We start from the raw sequence: 19,623 nt of genomic DNA, 5'->3' as shown, positions 1-19,623 counted from the left end.
AAAAGTGGACTTAAATAGCTCTGAACCTGTGTTTTCTTCTTTGGTGTTTAATGTGTATGAACATCACTTCTTGAATTGTAACTTCTTCTTTGAATGTGACAAGCATCTGTTCAGATTGGAAAGCGTTACTTTTTTCTGGTCTTACTAAAGTACAGTGTTTTTGAAAAGTAGCTGTATGCTCTTAAAAAGATCTGTCTTGGTTATGAACTTTCTTGATGGGTTGATTTGTATATGAACTGCTGTGACTCATAGCACGCTGCCTTATTTTTATCCAGATAATTGCCTTGCTAAAAGATGTGCAAAATAGTATTTAAAGATCTGTTCCTGAGCTTAAGGAGTAATGCTATTGTCTACCTTTTTGTCTGTCCTCTTAATGTCAGATCAGAATTCATCTTCTGCTTGCTTTGCTTTCTTCAAAGTTTTAAATTGAAATTCTTTCTGAAGTACTTAACAAAAAGAACTGTAAAAGCTAAATTGAGCACTGTAAAAACTATGTCTGAGCTGCAGTAGTTTGTTTTTGTTTGGTGATGTGTTTTTTTTAAACTCTGTCAATCCCAGGTATATCATAAGAAATTTTAAAGTTGATATGGCTTTTTGTATATGCAGTTATTGTTTGAAGAGATGCATGTGCACACACTGCAGTAACATGTAGGTAAAGGTTTCTGGAATCTCTAGAGGATTTTCCTTCTCTTCTGCCTTGATAATTTCTCACTTTTAATAATGGTGTGAACATCAGAGCATCAACATGTGTTTTCACTATGTCATTTGGGATGCTTCATAGATCCACAATTCTCCAGGCTTGTGGATTCATTAGTTCACCTCTTGCTTTATGCTAGAGAACAGTTCAAGCTCAAAGCTTTTTTTCTGAATAGCAAATCATTAAGTAGGATTGAACAGCAGGAGTGCTCTTAAATCTTTTTTGAATCTACTTTTATTTAAAAATGGTGTAATGCTTTTGCTACGATCTCTGACAATTCTGCTGATTCATAATGAAACAGCTTGAGTTACTGCTTCATTTGCCTGTGAAGCTTCTCTGAGTGGTAGTCTTTGGTAAATAGGTAGTCACTAAGGAAACAGTATGGCCATCCTCCTACCCCCTCACATCCTCTCCTCCCCCCAAATCAACTCAGCTCACAGCTGGACATATAGATTAATGATACTAGTTTTATGTTAATATACCTACTTGTGAACTGTGATTACTGGGGGCAGATATCCTTGTGAATACCTGCTGCTGCTAAGCCTGCTGGGAATTGCAAATGCTATTAATATAACCTTCAGAATGCTCTGAAATAACATGCCTGATTTTAAACAACAAAAAAGTTAGACGATCAAGTAAATAAACCAACATAAGTGGATCAGATTTCTTTTTTTTTTAAGATAGTGAACAATTTGCTCATCTTTTATATGAAGGATTGAAAGCTAGAAGGAGAAAGCAAGAGAGGAATTAGTTGTACACTTAACACTCCTCAAATCTTGGTATAAATATGAAGAAACTATCACAAGCATTTGATAAGCAGATGGAGGTCTGCTTTCCCTCTTCCAGCCCCCGAGATACCCAGGAATATCTTTGGGAGAACTTGGTGTCCTTCCTGTAAGTACTCTTGTTTAAATGTAACTATCATAAATAAGCTATGTGCTATGCTGGAATCATTGTTAGCATCATTTACTGCTACAAACTCTTATCTGATGTAAAAGATGGAGCGTTATGCGCCAAATATGTTGATTTACGTATTCTGAGATCCAAATTAAAGCTTCTGTATTTTAAATTATATCGCTTTTTTACAACAAACACAATCCTGGTAAGTTCAGCCTTCCATGTACTTTAAGTTTCCAGGACTTTTAAAAAGAAAAAGAAACCCAAACCTTGCACATTTTTCCAGTATTAGTAATTTGTTTCATGATAAGCCTTCACACCTTGGTTATGACTTCCATGAATTCGGGTCCACCACCCACAGAGCAGTGTTAGGAATAGCAACCTTCTGTGGCACGTGGCTGCAGGCACTGGCGATGGCTTTGCCTGTCTTTGCTCAGATACTGCTGCGAGTCTTTTTTTTTTCTTTTTTTTTTCTTTTTTTTGGTAAGACTTCTGCCCCTTTTGCTGGGATTAGTCTCACATTGCATCTTTGAGATGTCCTTGGTGTTTCTTCCGATGTGGTTACCGCTTTTGCTCGACTTAGTTTAGAAGGCTGCTTGCAAGCGTTGATTCTGTTGGTTGGGTTTTTTTCTTTGTCAGTGAATTTTGTTTTGTCTTTGTAACAAATGGTTATCTTAAATAGTTTCTCTCTGAATTATTGATGTTCTGGAATGACTCCTTGCCCCAATCTGTTTACTTTCTACTTTGATCATCTCTTGCATTATTCTGAGAGATAAATATATTCATATGAAATACAGCATTAGTCAGCTTCTGCAGCGTCTTTATACCTGAGTCTGTGGGTATCTCTGTAGTACTATAGATTACTGGGTATAATTATTTGTAGAATTCTAAGTTCAGAGAATAACGCATTCAGTGTCTGTTACTGTAGGTAGTTCTTATTTTAACTGATAAGTCTTCCTCTACTCCTCAGCTGATTCCGTAACATTAAGAGCAGAGCATCATATTGCTTTGTGTTCTCCCTGCTATCTTGCCAGACTATCCTTTGAATGAGAGTACAGATGGTATGACTCATTTACACTTGTCCTAAGCAGGCGAGGTACTTAACACCAAGTATGTGCCTCCAGCGTTTGATTCCTGTGAAAAAAGATAGTGTTTACCTCCCCCTACCCCAACTAGAATTATTTTGCTATAATTCAATCACATTTTAATTGACCTTCCTTTTAAAATTGGACATGCAGGGGTGGGACTTCTATGATTTTGCAGAGGCCACTTTTAAATAGGAAAAATGAATATTACCTAAGAAAATTGCTCTACCAGTTGGATCTAGAAGATACCCTGAGGTACTGTAACCCTATTCTGCTACTTCTTCAGTACCTCTGAAAAACAGATAACTATTTTTTCCTAGCGTAATAGGAAACTGTATTCTGCAACTTGGGACACGAGTAAATCGGCAAATAATTTCCCTTCTCAAATAGGCTATGCCTAATAGAGCTTCAGTGCTGACTAGACCTTATCCAGTAGGTCATGAATGTGCTGGAAAATGGCTTCTCTCTTTAGCAGGAGTAATAGAAAAGGAGACTTACGAACTTGTGTTTTGTTGGCAGGGGAGGGTGTTATTTTCTGGTTTCAATGGGATCATTCTCCCCTCTTTTATCCACCCCTCAGCTGAGGATCTGCCTTCACAGGTAATGCTGAGGAGCATGCAGTGTTTTGAAGTCACACTTGGCACTGAAGAGCAGCAAAGGGGGGAGTGAGAGCATGGGATAAAGTACAGGCTGGTGTATAGTCAAGTGCCTTATTTGTTCAGCTTGTCCCTTTTCACTTCAGTCAGACCCAAAATCAAGGTCCGTGTTGCAATACAGTATTCTTTTTGCCTTTTGAAGGCAGTAAGTTTACTAAAATAAAAAAAATGATTTGGAGCAACTTTTTTCTAATCTTTAATATTACTAATCTATATGGGCAGAACGTGAAAGTTTTTGTTCATTGTCCCATGGCCATGTCTGTCTAAATACAAAAATTGTATCATAGCTCTGTTTTTGAACAAGTTTGTTTTCTTTCAGCTGTTTCCCATATATGCTGTTTATGAACAAAAATTTGGAGGACCAGCCCTCTCTTAAACCTCTGTAGGTGTTTATAATTGCCCCAGAGCTGCATGTCCGCTCTCACCTGGAGGCTGAACACTTTTGGTTAAGGCTTGTACTCCCTCTGATGGCGAACTGCTGTGCTTCTCTTGCTTTCCATGTTTGCTTTCATCTCTCCCTCTTGGTCTCCATTTTATCTTTTTGCTGTTACGCTGGATTAGGCCAAGTCATTTCATGTGCGTATGTGTGTCCCAGTGAAAGTGTAGTTTTAATAAAGCTGATGAAATCGAAGGGCCATACCAGTCTGCATAAATACTAGACAACAACAATATGCTTTTTGGTCAGGTGTAGGGGAAGAGGAGGGAAAGCTTATCTTCTCTACTTGAATTTATTTTATACTTTTAAATATCACAGTTACTTTTCTGTGATTCATGTGGAGTGTATTTCCTAATGGTTGGCTTAAAGTGATGACTCAATCTCCCTAAAGCTTGAATAAGAATAGCTTGCTCTCTGCAACTTAAATTCTTTGTTCCAGAGGTCAAGTATTTGAATAATATCAACTTATGTGTATGATACAAACAAAATAGTGCTATAAAGACTTTACTAGTTGCTTTTGTGTGGGATAATTAAGAAATTATGACTGTGTTCTAAATCTTGATTAGTATCTTTTCAAGATTTTATACATAGAAAATAAATCTAAAAGAACTGTCATTGCAACTTGTGTGTTAATGATGTGATAGCATATGGTAACTTTTTTATTAACCATAGGTAAGTTGGTAGAGTACAAATAGTGCAGAATAAAGCTGTTTGTCATGTGGTTACAGAAATAAAACATGATAGTTTGTATGTCTTTGTACACGCTTGTGTAGAAGATCAGTTTGAGAGAAAAGGTTGTGGACTGAGTTCTGTGTGACTCAGGTGGTAAATGAGCCTTTGCTACAATATTAAGGGAAGGAAACCTTTTTGTGTTCTCCTTACATCTCCTTCCCGCTTCAGCAGTAGTAATTTCAAAGATTTCTTGGATGTGTTTGTTGAATTATTTAATCAGGTATTTAACCTTTGCTTAACGATGATTATTTAAAGGGGTGAAGAATGTCAGTCCTGGCTCATTGTCATTGACTGTAGTAGCACTGTTAGATATTTACTGCACGTGGTGCTGCCTTTCATGTGTAATACTGGCAACAGTTTCAGGTGGTGGAAGAGATGCTGGTAGAAGTTTAAGTTACTGTAATGAGTTTTCTGGTATGTTGGTAAGCCTTTTCTGAGAGCATGGGGAGAAGGTAAAATCCAAATTGATGGTGCCTCTGAATCAGAGTCCCTGGTTTAGTTCTGTTTGAGTGAACAGTTAGCACTGTTGGGATGTCAGGCTTTCCAGTATTGCTTCTGTTTGCTTGCCAATGCTTGCACCTGCTCGGGAATCCTATTCAGCATGCATTTGGCCATTTTTGGTGGAGGTAGGTGAACCTGTAAATATCAGTCAGAAAGACTGAAGGAGAGCTCTTCTAATCTTGAGTCTTTAATGTCTACTCGAATGTGAAGTCATTAGTCTTAAAAATTTAGGTGCCGGTCTTAAATCTGTGAAGTAACTAGAGCCTTCCAGGAATTCTGGCACTTGTATGAGAGATGTAAAGGAATATGTGCTGATAATAATTGAGCTTTTGCTCAAGTGTGTTGGTTTTCTTTGGTGTGCTGCCACCAAGTGACAAAACTTGATATTGCTGCTTTTTTTTGTGATTTCCACCAATCATGCTCTTCTTTCTTTCAAACTGAAAAAGTTAGAATATTACTTTGCACTTTTTCTCCATTCGCATATAATATTCCAAATTATTGAGTAACGTGCCTGCTTGGACAGTGTCATGGTTTAACCCCAGCCAACAACTAAGAGCACCACACAGCCACTCCCTCCCTCCCCCCTGGTGGGATGGGGAAGAGAATCAGAAGGGCAAAAGTGAGAAAGCTTACTGAGTTGAGATAAAGACAGTTTAACAGGTAAAACAAAAGCCACGTGCGCAAACAAAGCAAAACAAGGAATTAACTCTTTCCCATGGGCAGGCAGGTGTTCAGCCATCTCCAGGAGAGCGGGGCTCCATCACGCATAATGGTTACTTAGGAAGACAAACACCATTACTCTGAACATCACCCCCCTTCCTGTTTCTTCACCCAGCTTTATTTGCTGAGCACGATGTCGTATGGTATGGAATATCCCTTTGGTCAGTTGGGGTCAGCTGTCCCAGCTGTGTCCCCTCCCAACTCCTTAGAATCATAGAATGTCCTGAGTTGGAAGGAACCCACAAGGATCATCAAGTCCAACTCTTGTCCCTGCACAGGACAACCCCAAAACTCACACCATGTCTCTGAGGGCATTGTCCAAATGCTTCTTGAATATTCTCAAGCTTGGTGCTGTGACTGCCTCCCTGTGGAGCCTGTTCCAGTGCTCCAACCACCCTCTGGATGAAGAACCCTTTCCTAATATCCAACCTAAACCTCCCCTGGCACATCTTCCTGCCATTCCCTCGGGTTCTATCACTGGTCACTGGAGAGAAGAGATCAGCATCTGCCCCTCTTCCTCCCCTTGTGAGGAAGCTGTAGACTGTGATGAGGTCTCCCCTCAGGCTCTTCTTCTCCAGGCTGAATAGACCAAGTGACTTCAGCTGCTCCACATACATCTCCTCTAAACCCTTCACCAACATTGTGGTCCTCCTCTAGACACTCTCTAGCAGTTGTATCCTTAATATATTGTAGTGCCCAAAACTGTACACAGCACTCGAGGTGAGGCTGCACCAGTGCAGAGCAGAGCGGGACAATCGCCTCCCTCAACCAGCTGCAATACAGTGCTTGATGCACCCCAGGACATGGTTGGCCCTCTTGGCTGCCAGGGCACACTGTTGGGTCATGTTCAACTTGCTGTTGACCAGAACCCCCAGGTCCTTCTCTGCAGAGCTACTCTCCAGCCTCTCATTCCTTGTGCACCCCCAGCCACTCCCTGGTGGGGTGGGGTGAGAGGCAGAAAAGACCTTGACTCTGTGTAAGTGCTGCTCAGCAGTAATTAAAACATCCCTGTGTTATCAACACCATTTTCAGCACAAATCCAAAACATAGCACCATACCAGCTACTATGAAGAAAATTATCCCAGCCAAAACCCAGAACAGTCTGACAGAAATTTCTAGGATAGAAGAATCATCAAAACAAAGCTGCTTTTTTCATCATTCTGCTGTTCAGTTTAGAGATTCTAGATTTCTGTCAGTTATTGGAAATAATAATTTGAGGAAGTTCTAGGGTGAAATGAGGAGTTTTCTCTTCAGTTCAAAACAATATTATATAAGCACAAATCCAAACGTAAAGATCAAGTATAAAAATACTCAGATCAGGAAACAATATTTGTCAGATTTGAAAATATGCAATGTATTATAGAAATAAAGTTTGAATTCTGTTGGACACTTCAGGGTATCTTTTGAGCAATATTACAAAAACAGTATATTAAACTAATAATCTTAACAATACTCAAAGTTACATTGTATTCATTCAAAGAAGAAGGAGTCTTAAATAATTACTCACCTTAGCAGTAGACAGAAAATTTCTTCTGCATCTTCTCTGCAAATATGTATCTTAAGCCCAGAAACTGTTTTCAGCACCAGAGAGAAAAGGTGTTTGAAGTAAGCCTGAACCCTGGGGTGCTGCAAATGAATCTGAGCAGCTGGAAGTATGACCTTGTAGCTACAAGCAGGCTGAGCAGCTGGCACATACAGTTTCTGGTCAGCCGTTCAACAAGTACATGTCTCCATGCAAATCTGTTTAGGTGAGTTAACAGAGAAGTACTGGATCTCCATCTTTTTCAGTCAGTGTTGCTGTTGAATATGTCCCAGTACTATCTGCTTTAGGGTCTCTACTTGTGTGTGCTAGCCTAAGTAAAAATGGATTGGTAAGGTGAAGGATATTGATGTGCGTAAGGGGAGAGTGTTGCCTGTGGAGTGGAGGTCGCCACGGGATGCTGAGGGTGACCTCACATCTGTGCAGCTCCCACAGCCAAGATGTGCTGTCTACTTTACCTTCTGCTGAGCACTGCATGTGGTCAGGAATGATGGAGGTGTGTGTGCAGAAATTACAGAAAAGATGATGTGTTGCCCCTATTTATCACCTGGTATGCTTGAGCTCTATAAAAATTGCTAAGCAGTGAAATTATACTTTGTTTCCAAGAACATAAAGTAAGACTTCAGTTACAACATTATTTGGGAATATTAAAGCTCTGAATTGTAGGAGACTGCCAGTCAAGATGCATCCGCACAGATTAGCAAAGCTACTTTAAGTATCCTAGCGAAAGGGGCTTTAACTTGTGAAATTTTTTTCCATGTAAATTAGGAGTTAATTTTGCCTGTGGCCATTTTAACTCTGTTGTTAATCTTTCTCATGCTGTGTAAATGCTACTGCACTTAGTCACATGACATTTTTCATGGTAAGAAATTTCTGTATAATTTCATTAAATGCTGTGTGGTGTTTGTTTCGTATTTCCTTGTTCTTCAGTTGCTTGTTGTTTATTGAAATAACACATAAGTAAATTTAATAAAATCTAGCATGGCTCATATGGCCCACTGGTCTAAAAGGAAATATCCAAACTGTTCAGAGGTCTTCAACAGCTGGAGTCATGGATAGACTTCTTAATTGAAAAAGACTTATTTTATGTCCCTAACATAAAACAAGGGAGTAGTAGGGATGTGTAATTAAGCAGTGTCTTTATTCCGTTTAAGGTAAATGTGTCATGGTGCATGTTACCTTAGTTCTGCCATTTTCTAGCTTGGTTTAACCCTGGCAGGCAAGGCCTGCTTGCTCACTCCCCACCCCCAGCAGGGTGAGGGAGAGAATTGGAAGGGTAAAAATAAGAAAACTCACGGGTTGAGGTAAAGATAGCTTAATAGGTAAAGCAAAAGCTGCGCATGCAAGCAAAGGAGCAGGCAGGTGTTCAGCCATCTCCAGGAGAGCAGGGCTTCACTGAGCGTGACAAACCACCACTCCAAATATTCCCCCCCTTCCTTCTCCTTCCCCCAGCTTTTATCACTGAGCATGATGTCATACAGTCTGGGACATCCCTTTGGTTAGTGGGTCAGCTGTCCTGGCTCTGTTCCCTCCGACTTCTTTTGTACTACCAGCCTACTCACTGGTTGGGGCAGTGTGAGAAGCAGAAAAGGTCTTGATGCTATGCAAACACTCTTCAGCAACAGCTAAAACATTCCTGTGTAATCAACACTGTTTTCATCACAAATCCAAAACATAGCACCATACTAGCTGGTATGAAAAAAATTAACTCTATCCCAGCCAAAACCAGTACACTCAATAACTTGAGCTAGTGTGTTGTATGCAGTATTTCAGTCTTGTTTGTGTTTAGGAATTCTCTTAGTTACTTAGTTAGTGTAGTTACTAAGTAAATATTTTGGCTTGTATAAAAAAATGGATAAACAAAAAAATGAAAAACTTGTCAGGAAGTGATGCTTGTAATTTCATAGCATGAAAATAAGCAAATTGTATGAGATCTGGTTTAGTGGCACTTTTTTGTTGGGTATATTTATTCTGATAGTTTCTGGATTGTGTAAGGCCAAGGGGAAAATTGGTTTAGGCCCTGAGTTGATACAGCAAATGATTGGTGGTAGAATTCTATAGTACACAGGTAGACTTCTGTTACTACTTAGTGCCTTCTGTGTGGTTTAGCTTTGTACCTGAAGTTGCATACACTGTGGCTTCTTTTTTTTTTTCTTCAAATTCCTAACTCTGTTTTATATATCCTAGTTTCAAGACTGAACATAACTGTTTCATTGAAAGGACAGATTTTTATTTTCTTCTTTATTTGGGGTCTGTTTTCCTGTTTAACCATGGCAGTGACTTTTGAGTGGGATGTTGCCTTCCAGTTTAGGCTCTAGTTCAGCTACTTCCTTTTTTCCTTCTAGCATGGGAAAAATAGATCAAGACTGTTTGTTTGCACTTAAAAGTAGTTCAGAAATTACAAACAGACTATTAGCGGCAAGCCCTCCCCTGGGGGAGATTGTTCTGTGCTAGTATTGCTAGTATGATATCTACTGATTCTCTGAACAAAGTAGTCTGTGTTGACAAAAGTCTACGTTAATGTTTGCTTGCCTAACTACTTTAGTATAAATTCACATTCCTTACCAGCTTGCATAGGTTTGCTGGAAATTTTTTTAGTATAGGTCTCAGCTGAAGAACCAGCTTCTTGCTGTTGAGGGGTGCCAAACACTTCTAAGCTGTTACGCTAGTTTTTGTTGATTCCCTTAGTAAGCTGAAGCCCTTACCGGAGGGAAGGATATATAATCCTGACCTAGTGAAAAAAGCCATAAGAGCTTAGAGGAAGTGTAACATCTGTTTTATTGAGGAGGAACAGGTTATATGTAGACTGTAGATTTCTGGAAAAGCATTGGCATTTTTGCTTGACTTCAAAAGTAAATTTACCTGAAAAGCTAGTGTACATTACTTCAGACTCTAACAATTACTACTTAATGAAAGCTGAAGAAGCTGGTTTTAATGAACAGACTGCATGTTCTTCATCAGTTCTGCTTTTTTTATTGTACTACTTCTGTATTGAAGGAGACCTCTACTCTGCAAGAAGCAGCACCTGCATTGTTATTTCTGTGTTGCTACCACCAGGTTAGAAAGCTGGAGTCTGTTTGCACTCAGCATGGTCTTACCCTGCTCTTCGTACCTCCATAGTGCAGACTGTGACATATAAACCAACAGCAGTAATACATATTACCAATAATAAAAAGATTCAGTGCTTATATTATTTCTGTTTGAAAGCACCTGGTTCTGGGAGCAGTAACAATGGTATAACACAATTTTGGTAGAACTTTGCATTCTAAAAGTTTATGATAGTGTGGTAGATTTCTCTAAGCAGAGGAACTGTTGCTGGGTGTAAGAGGAGTAGTTTTAGTACTCTGTCCCCAGTCAACAACTCTCTTACTGGATGAGGAAGGGAGGGAGATTGTCATGAGTAGCAGTTTCAGTTGCTGGAAGTTTTTGCTTTAAGGGTGTGGAGCATGAACCTTGGTTCATTAAGACCTTTCTTGCTTGTAATCTAATCCATCTTTCTCTTTGCATTTCCACCCCCTAACCATGAGACTTAACAAAAAAAAAAGGCATCTCAGAGCTCCATGTTGGGCAGGTCTGTTAATAAAATTGGATTTGTTTTTCACAGCCCATCCAGAGCTGATCTAGCCCTGTTTGGACTTTGGGCAGCCCTGCAGCAGGGGCGCTTCTGGTGAAATACTACAGACAGGGCCTGGATTAAGCTGCTGGGGGCACTCCAGCTCGGGGGTGTTGGGAAACATCTCTCTCATGAGGTGTTCAGCAACACCCTTTAATCGCAGAGCTTAACAGTGGCTTTGGTTGGTGAGTGTTGCTTGTGGGCATTCCTGACTCTATAGAATCATAGAATCGTTAAGGTTGGAAAAGACCTTTAAGATCATCCAGTCCAACTGCTAACCTATCACTGCCAAGTCCACCACTAAACCATATCCTCAAGCACCATGTCTACCCTTCTTTTAAATACCTTCAGGGATGGAGATTCCACCTGGGCAGCCTGTTCCAATGTTTGACAACCCTTTTGGTGAAGCAGTTTTTTCTAATGTCCAACCTAAACTTCCCCTGGCGCAGCTTGAGGCCATTTCCTCTCATCCTATCACTTGTTACTAGGGAGAAGAGACCGACCCCCACCTGGCTACAACCTCCTTTCAGGTAGTTGTAGAGAGCAATAAGGTCTCCCCTCAGCCTCTTCTTCTCCACACTAAACAACCCCAGCTCCCTCAGCCGCTCCTCATAAGACTTGTTCTCTAGACCCTTCACCAACTTCATTGCCCTTCTCTGCACATGCTCCAGCACCTCGATGTCTTTCTTGTAGTGAGGGGCCCAAAACTGAACACAGTACTCAAGGTGCGGCCTCACCAATGCTGAGTACAGGGGCACGATCACTTCCCTGCTCCTGCTGGCCACACTGTTCCTGATACAAGCCAGGATGCTGTTGGCCTTCTTGGCCACCTGGGCACACTGCTGGCTCATGTTCAGCCAGCTGTCAACCGTATACTTGCAGCATTTGCAGCAAAATTGCAAAAGCTTGCACTATTTGACTGAAGACGTTTTTTGCAAGACAGGCTTTCCTATCGAGACTAATAGGGGCTTTAGATATACTCCTTTTCTGTCTGAATGTTTCTGTAGCTGCTATGATTTGCACAGAGGTGTTTAGTTTCTGGTAATTGTCATATGGTTAGGATATTTATGTCTGTTTTGGGGTTTCAAGGTAAACTATATTCAGGATTTCATCTGAATAGATAGCTGAACTCATGCTCAGCATCAGGAGAGAAATGGCACACAGCTCTTTCAGATCTTTATTAGAACCACTTCCTCAAACTGTTCAGTTTGTATACCTATTTATTATGGCCTGTGGCTGATATTTTCAAAATCATCCTCTATAAGGAATTCTTTGTTATGACTTTGCTGCCAACAAGGAGTGTATTTGCATCTGCCTGCCCCAAAAAGTTGCTAATTTTGGATATAAGTTGGAAGTTGGGCCACGGAACCTAATGATTAAACATCAGGATTTACACTGGTGCTGTGGTATAGGTTTTTCAGCTTTTTCCTTTTCTTCTTCTTCTTTTTATTTATTTTTTTTTTTTTAAGCTAAAAAGGGTTCTGTGGTCCTTAACTGGTTCTGGAACCTGATGCAGAAAACCTGAGTCTGAAGTTTGGCTGAGTTACAAAGCTGGATGCTTGTGGCAGTTAGTGCAGTTTACCATTTCTGCAGATGTTGCTAGCATCTTTTAATATATATGGAACAAAATAAGCTTTAGTTTCAAGTGTGTTACATCGGATTCTTTCTCAAGTGCATGCTTCAAGATGACCTAATTTTAATTTTTTCTAAATGAGAATAGGTGCGATATTTCCCTGTTGTTGACCAGATGGGGATAGCAATTACTGAAAAACGTACTCTTCCATAGTGAATGGAATTTACCAGCTGCTGCTTTTTGGGTGGGGTGGGAGGGAATGTCTTGGGAAAATATGCTGACTGAGAGTTTGCTTGTTCCATCTCTGTTAAAGCTAGGAGCCCCATGGGACAAGGAGTTGATGGGATGCTTCTCTGGGATGGAAAGTGAATCTTTTTGTCCTTGATTTGGTTTAAATGCTACAGGAATTCCACTTCAAAAGAAATGTAAAGCAAAGCTTGTATTAAGTAAAGAGTAAATACTTGAGAATCTTTCTTCTCCCCTTAGGCATGGGAAAGAGATGAGGTAAAGGCTTCTTTTTTTTTTAACATTTCTTTTTAATAGTTTTATTTTAAAAACCACAAACCCTCGCAAATTTTGCCAAAATATTTAAATATTGCATTCAGGAATGCTATAAATACTTTGGAAAACAAAATTCAAGTGTCGTTTTTTACCAGATCAAGAAATTTGAATTAGCACCTCTAAAAAATGACATAATGGAGCTTCTTTTAATTTTTAAGAATTAATAATATCCTTTAAGTGGCTCTGTATTGCATATTTAGGTAAAGATAAATATTTCAAAAGAATAGGTCTATTTTTCCCTGCATATTAATATTTCATGAATATCTTTAAATTAGCTCTACAGTATTTTAGAAGAGTCTGGTAATACTAGCAAATAAGCATTATACACCTATTACATTTATATTACTCTATTTTTTTACTGCTCAGGACTTTGTCATTTTGTTTAGCAAGTAGTTTGTCAGTTTTAGTCTTGAGATGTATCATGTGTGACTCGACTATTTACATAGATTGCTACAGAGTTTTGTTGGTGTGTGTGGGTTTTGGGGTTTCTTTGGTGGTGTTGTCCTGCCTCAATGAAGAAAAGTGGCAACGTTGGTTGGGTTTTCTGGGTGGGGTTTTTTTTTTTTTGGTCCTTGTTAGCCTGTGAGAAAAGTGAAAGGTAAAACACTTCTACTCCAGAATGAGAATCTGGAAGGAACCTCATCTTTTACCTTTGTTTTCTGTGGTACTAAATGTGCTAAATTCTATGGTGCTAAATAAAGCTTATTGCTGCTCCTGACATAAATTGAACAGGAAATGGTGAATTTTGTTAATATTCTTAGATAATGGTGTGTAACTATGAAGGCTTTCATGCACTTCAAAGAGTAAAGGCCTTTTGTGTGGCCCCAGAAAACTGTTCAGAGCTAGTTTCTGTCATGTGGGGAAGACCACTTCCAGTCTCATTCTTCATACGACATTTGTCCTACTTCCTTGTCTCTCTGTTCTGCAAGGAGTTACAGACTCTGTGGTTGCTTCTCTGCAGTTTGGAGGAGCTGAAGCTGGAAGGAGGTGCCTTGTCTTTCTGTGTTCCATGGTTGCGTGTTTGGGGGGACACCCCCACTGTTGATCCAAAATGAATGCTAGGTAGTTTTTTATTCAGGTAAAAATAGCAATAGACCAAATAACATCCTGTACATTTCTAAAGAGGTCAACGTGGTTTTTTTTTTTAAAAAAAAAGGGGGGGGGGGGAATGGAGTTTTAAAAACAGCAGAACTAAGAGTAGACCTTAAAATTTTTTTTAATGTCCACAAGGTGTCAGTGTACATCCAGGAAGAAACCTGGGAGCTCAACACTTCCTTCTGCAAAAATAATTGCCTTTATTTTCTAGGGCCTGAAATAATTTGCAGGAGAGAAGGCAAGAACAGCTGCGTCAAGACTCCAAAATTTTATACCTGCATGACTTGAAGGTTTCATTTTCATAAGTGTGGTGTTTTTTAAACATGATGTATAAGTTTATTGATGGGCTTCTAGATTTTGGTTTAGTTTATAAAACAATTTCAGTTCAGTGGTGTTCTCTGTCATACATTTCGAGTAGGCTGGTTGAATTAGTATTCTGGGGAAGACTTTGCACAGCTTGGTATATAACACAAATAAGAATATTCTAAACCATATCCTTGATGTTTTGTTACGAAATGTTAAAGTGTTCCTAACATATTCATAATATTCAGTATCTTTAATAGAAACCTGTTTTTTGTTTGTCACAATGCTTTTATAAAAGTTGCTTTGCCAAAAAGTAGTAGAAAACAATTGGATACTAGATGTTCTGTGGCCCCATTTCTGCAAAAACTTGAGTGGATACTTTCCTTTTTCACACCTGTGGAATGGGATTTGGTTATTTGTAGATTCTAAGATACCTAAGCCTATGGATTTTCAGAGGCAATGTTACACAGAAGTTAGTTTTTGTAATGTTCTAAATAAATAATGTACCGCTCACATGTATTATGTATTATGCTTAGATACCATCTTTCTGATTCTATATTAAAGTACTCCTTTATAAAGCATTTTGTTGGCTTTTAGGAATGCCAAAATTTACTTTGCAAGTTCTCCTTTAGGTATCATCTTAATTGAATAAATGGCTGATTGAAGCCAGTGTTAGGAAGATTTTGGAAGAAATGAACCCCAAAATAATCCTGATTTAAACAAACCACAAGTTTAACTTTTAAATCATGTATGCATTATTGTGTAAAGTTGTAACTACCTTCTTGTGTTCGTATGGTAATACACAAATTGTTCACACATGGATTCTGCATGCATAATTGATTTTGTGTGCACTTCTGAAAACTGGAACTTAAAATCATGTAGCCTGTTTTATTGCCACGTGCTTTATAAATGCTGGTAGTACTGTAGAGACAGTTTGAATAACATAATCTGTGAAACTTCTAAGTTGTGAAATGCTTTTATTTTTTTTAAAGAAACTTACTAGGAGTGACTTACAGACTGACTCATGGGAGGAAAAACTTGAGTTCTTCACGTAAGTGAGTTTTTGTGTAATTGGAAGGAATTTAGTGAGCGGTACACTTGCTTGTAATAGTGTCCAAGTTTAGAAAAGTTCAGGTGTCAAGAAGGCTATTTTGAGATATTTTAAGGAAAATGGAAGGTATCAAGTAGTTCTGATATGTTGTTGATGAAGGGAGCTCAGCTTATGGGTGCAATTTTGCAAAGCAATTGAATCACTTTCTGTCACAGTGAGCAGGTTGAATGCTCCCACTTCTTCTGGGTCAGCTGTCAGACAGTGATGAGCTGGCTCTAATAATTCACCAACAAAATTAAAAAAGGGGGGGAGGAATTGGATCACACAAGTGCCTGTGCTGGCTCAGGAAGAGGATGTGAATGTGCAAGGATCATGTGGGGAAGGGAGGAGTGAAATGTCTCTGGTGGCCAGCAGTTACAGTCAGACTCATCCATTTCCTCAGGTGTCACTTAAAAACAAACAAACAAAACAAAACAAAAAACCCAACCCAACACCCAAAACCCCACACAAGCAAACAAAAAATTTCTAGGCTGGTAAAAACTTTAATTAGTGTTCTAAATTAATACTTTGTTATATCTTGTGAAATTCAGTTCAGTAATGGACTGCTCAACTTTTTAAGGAAAGCAGTTTTTAATCTTCTAAATAACAGAAATGAAAAATTGATAGCAAAAGTAACTTCTAAGAATAAATATTGCTTAGATGCTCCTATCCTGAAGAGATGTGTAAGAGCCCTCCTGGGAGCTACTTCCCTGGTGGGCATCGAGGGGAGGACTTGTTACAAGGTTTGAAGCAGCTGGGTAACATTCTCGGCTGTTGCTACATTTCTCCTTGCTCAGTTTTGGGAAAAGCCATCCATTTTGGCAGCTGTAGAAGATTCAGATGCGCTCTCTCATGCCATAGTAGTGTGCGTACATATGTGTGAATATGTGGATTTTATCCAGCTGAGTTTTCCAGAGTGTTTCCAGTTGCCAGAAAGGAGCTCGCTTTTGCACACAAGGAGGTGTAAGGGTTTCCAAAAAAAATTCTAGGAGGTTTAGCTTCCCCCAAACAGCAAGTCCTGATATTGTGGGTCAATAGCTTCCTCACATATTTTAAAGAGAATCAGAATAATTAATAAACAGTGATGCTGAATGTTTACATACTGGGGAGAGAGAAAATACATAAATGTGGTGGTATCCATAGCAACTAGAATTCAATTTGCTCACTTGCATGTAGCATTTTGACTCCCTGGTGTGTATGGAAACAAAATCCCACATGTGAGCAAGCCAGCTGAACTGTGGCTTCTGTGGTTGCAGCCTATTCATATCTACCCAAAACTGTATTAAAAGCATTGCACTGGTAGGAAAGTTATATGCAGTTTTAGTATTATACTAGTTAAATATTTATCATTTTGTTTCAAGTCTCATGACTCTTCTGCAAGGGGGAATGTGATCTCAAAAATCTTTAAAATCTTTTAAAGAAAAATAACCAATGTATTCAGGACCTTCCCAAACCCCACCCTGGAAAAAAACCACCAAACTACCCCCCCTCCGCTGCCCTGCAAGAACACTCTTCCCTGGGTGGGACAGGGAGGGGGAGCCTGGGCTGTAGGCAGATTGTACCATCACATGACTAATGAGTAGGAAAATCTGAACAGAAATTTTCAAAGGCAACAATTTTTCTTTTTTCTTTCTTAAGGTTGAGTGTTTTGGAGCTATGTAGTATTTCAGCCTCTTCCTCCCCCCAGTATTACCGACTTCCAAAACTTTCTACTGGGAGAGTTTTAGTAATATCAAAAACAGAGAATAGGTGTTTTGAAGTAGATTTTTTTTGCCCTTTTCTCATTGATAAAATCAGGGCTATGTTTTGAATGGTAGAAATTGTGTGGTCTTCTGACAAAATATTTGCTGCTATTTCTTTGTCATTCTAAACATAGTGTTTCCTCTTGATAATGCTGCTTAGTTCTTTTATTTATCAGAATGTTATGCTTACGAGTGAATAGCAGACAGACATTCAAAGCTAACTTAATTTGCCAGACTTGGGAAATGTTAGATAGGAATTGCTTCCATGCAAAGTGTCCTCTTCCTGGTGCCCTTCTGGGAGAGGAAAAGCAGTCTATATTATAAAGTTGCTCCTACTTAGTTTTTTTTTTCCTTCCTCAGTCCAACCCTTGTTATTTCCCCTCATGGTGATTTAATCACTGGAGGCCGAGGCCATTCAGTTGCTATATAACACTTTGGATGCATTGCTGTGCTCTATTCTTAGCTTTTCACAGGCTGTTCATTATTCCTCACTCTTAATTGCTTATATCTTCTTGCCCCTGTGACTGGATTAACGTTTTGTTATTACTGGCTGCTGAAATCATGCAACCATGTGAGTCCAATCAGAACATAGGCTAAGATAAAACCCCACTAATACACTGAAACAAGACAGGTAACGGACTCCCTGTAGCAAAATTTCCAAGCTGATTTTTGCAAATTACAGCTAAAATAAAACTTAAATAAGCACAATTATCAGTTGAGAGTCAGTGGGCTTTCTGACCCTGGCCTACAGAAGTATGATTCACTGAGCTGCATGGGTTCTGTGTTTTGGGCTTTTTTTGGGGGGGCGGATGGGGGATGGAGATGGAGGAGGGACGGACATGGACGACGACACCAACCCTTCCCCTTTTATTCTTTCTTTCATAGCTGAATGGTTCTGTTGAAAGCAGATTGGTCTTGTTTGTTTTCTTGAATAGTCAACAGCTTGTTTTCTTCAATAGTCTACAGCAATTTGTTACTTGAGAACAGCAGCCGATTCTAGAAATGTCCTAAGCTGATGTGAGTCATCACTGAAGGTTTTAAATAGTTGAATGTGATGTTTGTTTCCTCCCTTCCATGGCTTAAAATGATATGAATCATTTTTTAGTGTTTCCCAGATAATAGTCTAAGCGGAAATGGTACGCATTTCTGACTCAAGTTCTTAAATGTTGGTGGAGCACTCCCAACCACCGCTGGTTTTGGCTGTATGGGAATTCCACGGGAATTTGACAAACCTGTGCAAGCAAACATTTTGTAACCATGGCAACTTACCCATGAGGATTCATGTGGTTGGTGACATAAAACTGAGAAAGCCTTCTACTGACTGGCATAACTGACTTGACTCTTCTACCTAAATTCTGTAAGTGGTACAGGATAACAATTCAGGCATGAGAATCACTTTTCAAGTTTGTAGGAGGTCTTGTAGAACAGTAGAATTTGCATGATATTTTTATATGGCTACCTGCTACTGTTCTTCTCTGCTAAAATGAAAACATCTTTTATGAACTCAAATCTCTTCCATAGTTTCATCTGCTCTTAGTCAAATTCAGATCTCTGTTATTTCTATGTAACTTGGAGCACAACTCAAACATGATACCTATTCCAGTTACCCTGGAGTGGTGCTGGAAAAATTAAGTAGCTAGTGAGTTTTATAGGGGGCAGAGAAAAGGAGAAGAATGGCACATCTGCATTAAATTAAAGAATGGTATTGGGAGGAATAACCTTGATGTGATTTGGAGAAGAGTAATTGTTTTGTCTGTCATCCCAAGCTCATCAAACATGCTGCAATGACAGCTTTTACATGTTATCATTTAGAGCAGAGCTAGTGATAGAATCAGATTGGTTGCTCATAGGCAGCAGAGCAACTTTCATTTCTAGAAATCTACTTGACTAAATTTGCTTCTTCATAAGCTCAGCAGTATGGCAATCCAGCAGAGTTTTAATGAGAAAATGATAAACTTTTATTCCAGGTTTCTTTGCTCCAGCTAGGATTTCCTAATTTTCAGTCTCAACACCAGCCCTGTCCAGTGCTGAATCTGGGTGCATTGCATTGTGCTGCTGTTCCTTTAAGAGGGTTTCCAGCCTTCAGCAAAAGAACCAAAGATAAGAAAAAAGCGAAGCCACGGTAAAGGTTGTTGTCTTGTAGCTCATACAGCTAAACGAGTCTCAGTGGGGAAGGTGACTGGCTCTACAGACCAAATGTTATGAGTTCCTACTCATCTGCTGGAGAGAAAATGTAGGATTAAAAAACAAACTAAAAAAGTGTCCAAATCCAGGGAAGTTGGGACTCGTTCCTCTCCCACGTAACAATGAAAGATCACACCCAGGGGTTTTTTGGGTGTTTGTTTGGTGTTTTTTGTTGTTATTGTTTTTTTTTATTAAGCT

General features: G+C 39.3%; 1 protein-coding gene across 3 annotated transcripts in view; it reads left to right on the top strand.

Moving 5' to 3' along the window:
• Window positions 1-19,623, top strand: part of ANKRD28 (ankyrin repeat domain 28) — a 124,510-nt gene that overhangs the window by 16,221 nt on the left and 88,666 nt on the right. The window contains exon 1 of one of the 3 annotated variants that reach the window (XM_075083160.1): window positions 1,076-1,591. The exons of the other annotated variants lie outside the window; for them this stretch is intronic. The gene's annotated coding sequence lies outside the window, so the exon portion shown is untranslated. Of the gene's footprint in view, window positions 1-1,075; window positions 1,592-19,623 lie in introns of those variants that run through there. 3 annotated transcript variants of the gene reach the window in all.

Source organism: Phalacrocorax aristotelis, chromosome 2 (assembly GCF_949628215.1).
Source record: "Phalacrocorax aristotelis chromosome 2, bGulAri2.1, whole genome shotgun sequence".
Lineage (NCBI taxonomy): Eukaryota > Metazoa > Chordata > Aves > Suliformes > Phalacrocoracidae > Phalacrocorax > Phalacrocorax aristotelis.
The sequence above is the reverse complement of the archived record's forward strand: the minus strand, read 5'-3'. Positions and strand labels throughout refer to the sequence as shown.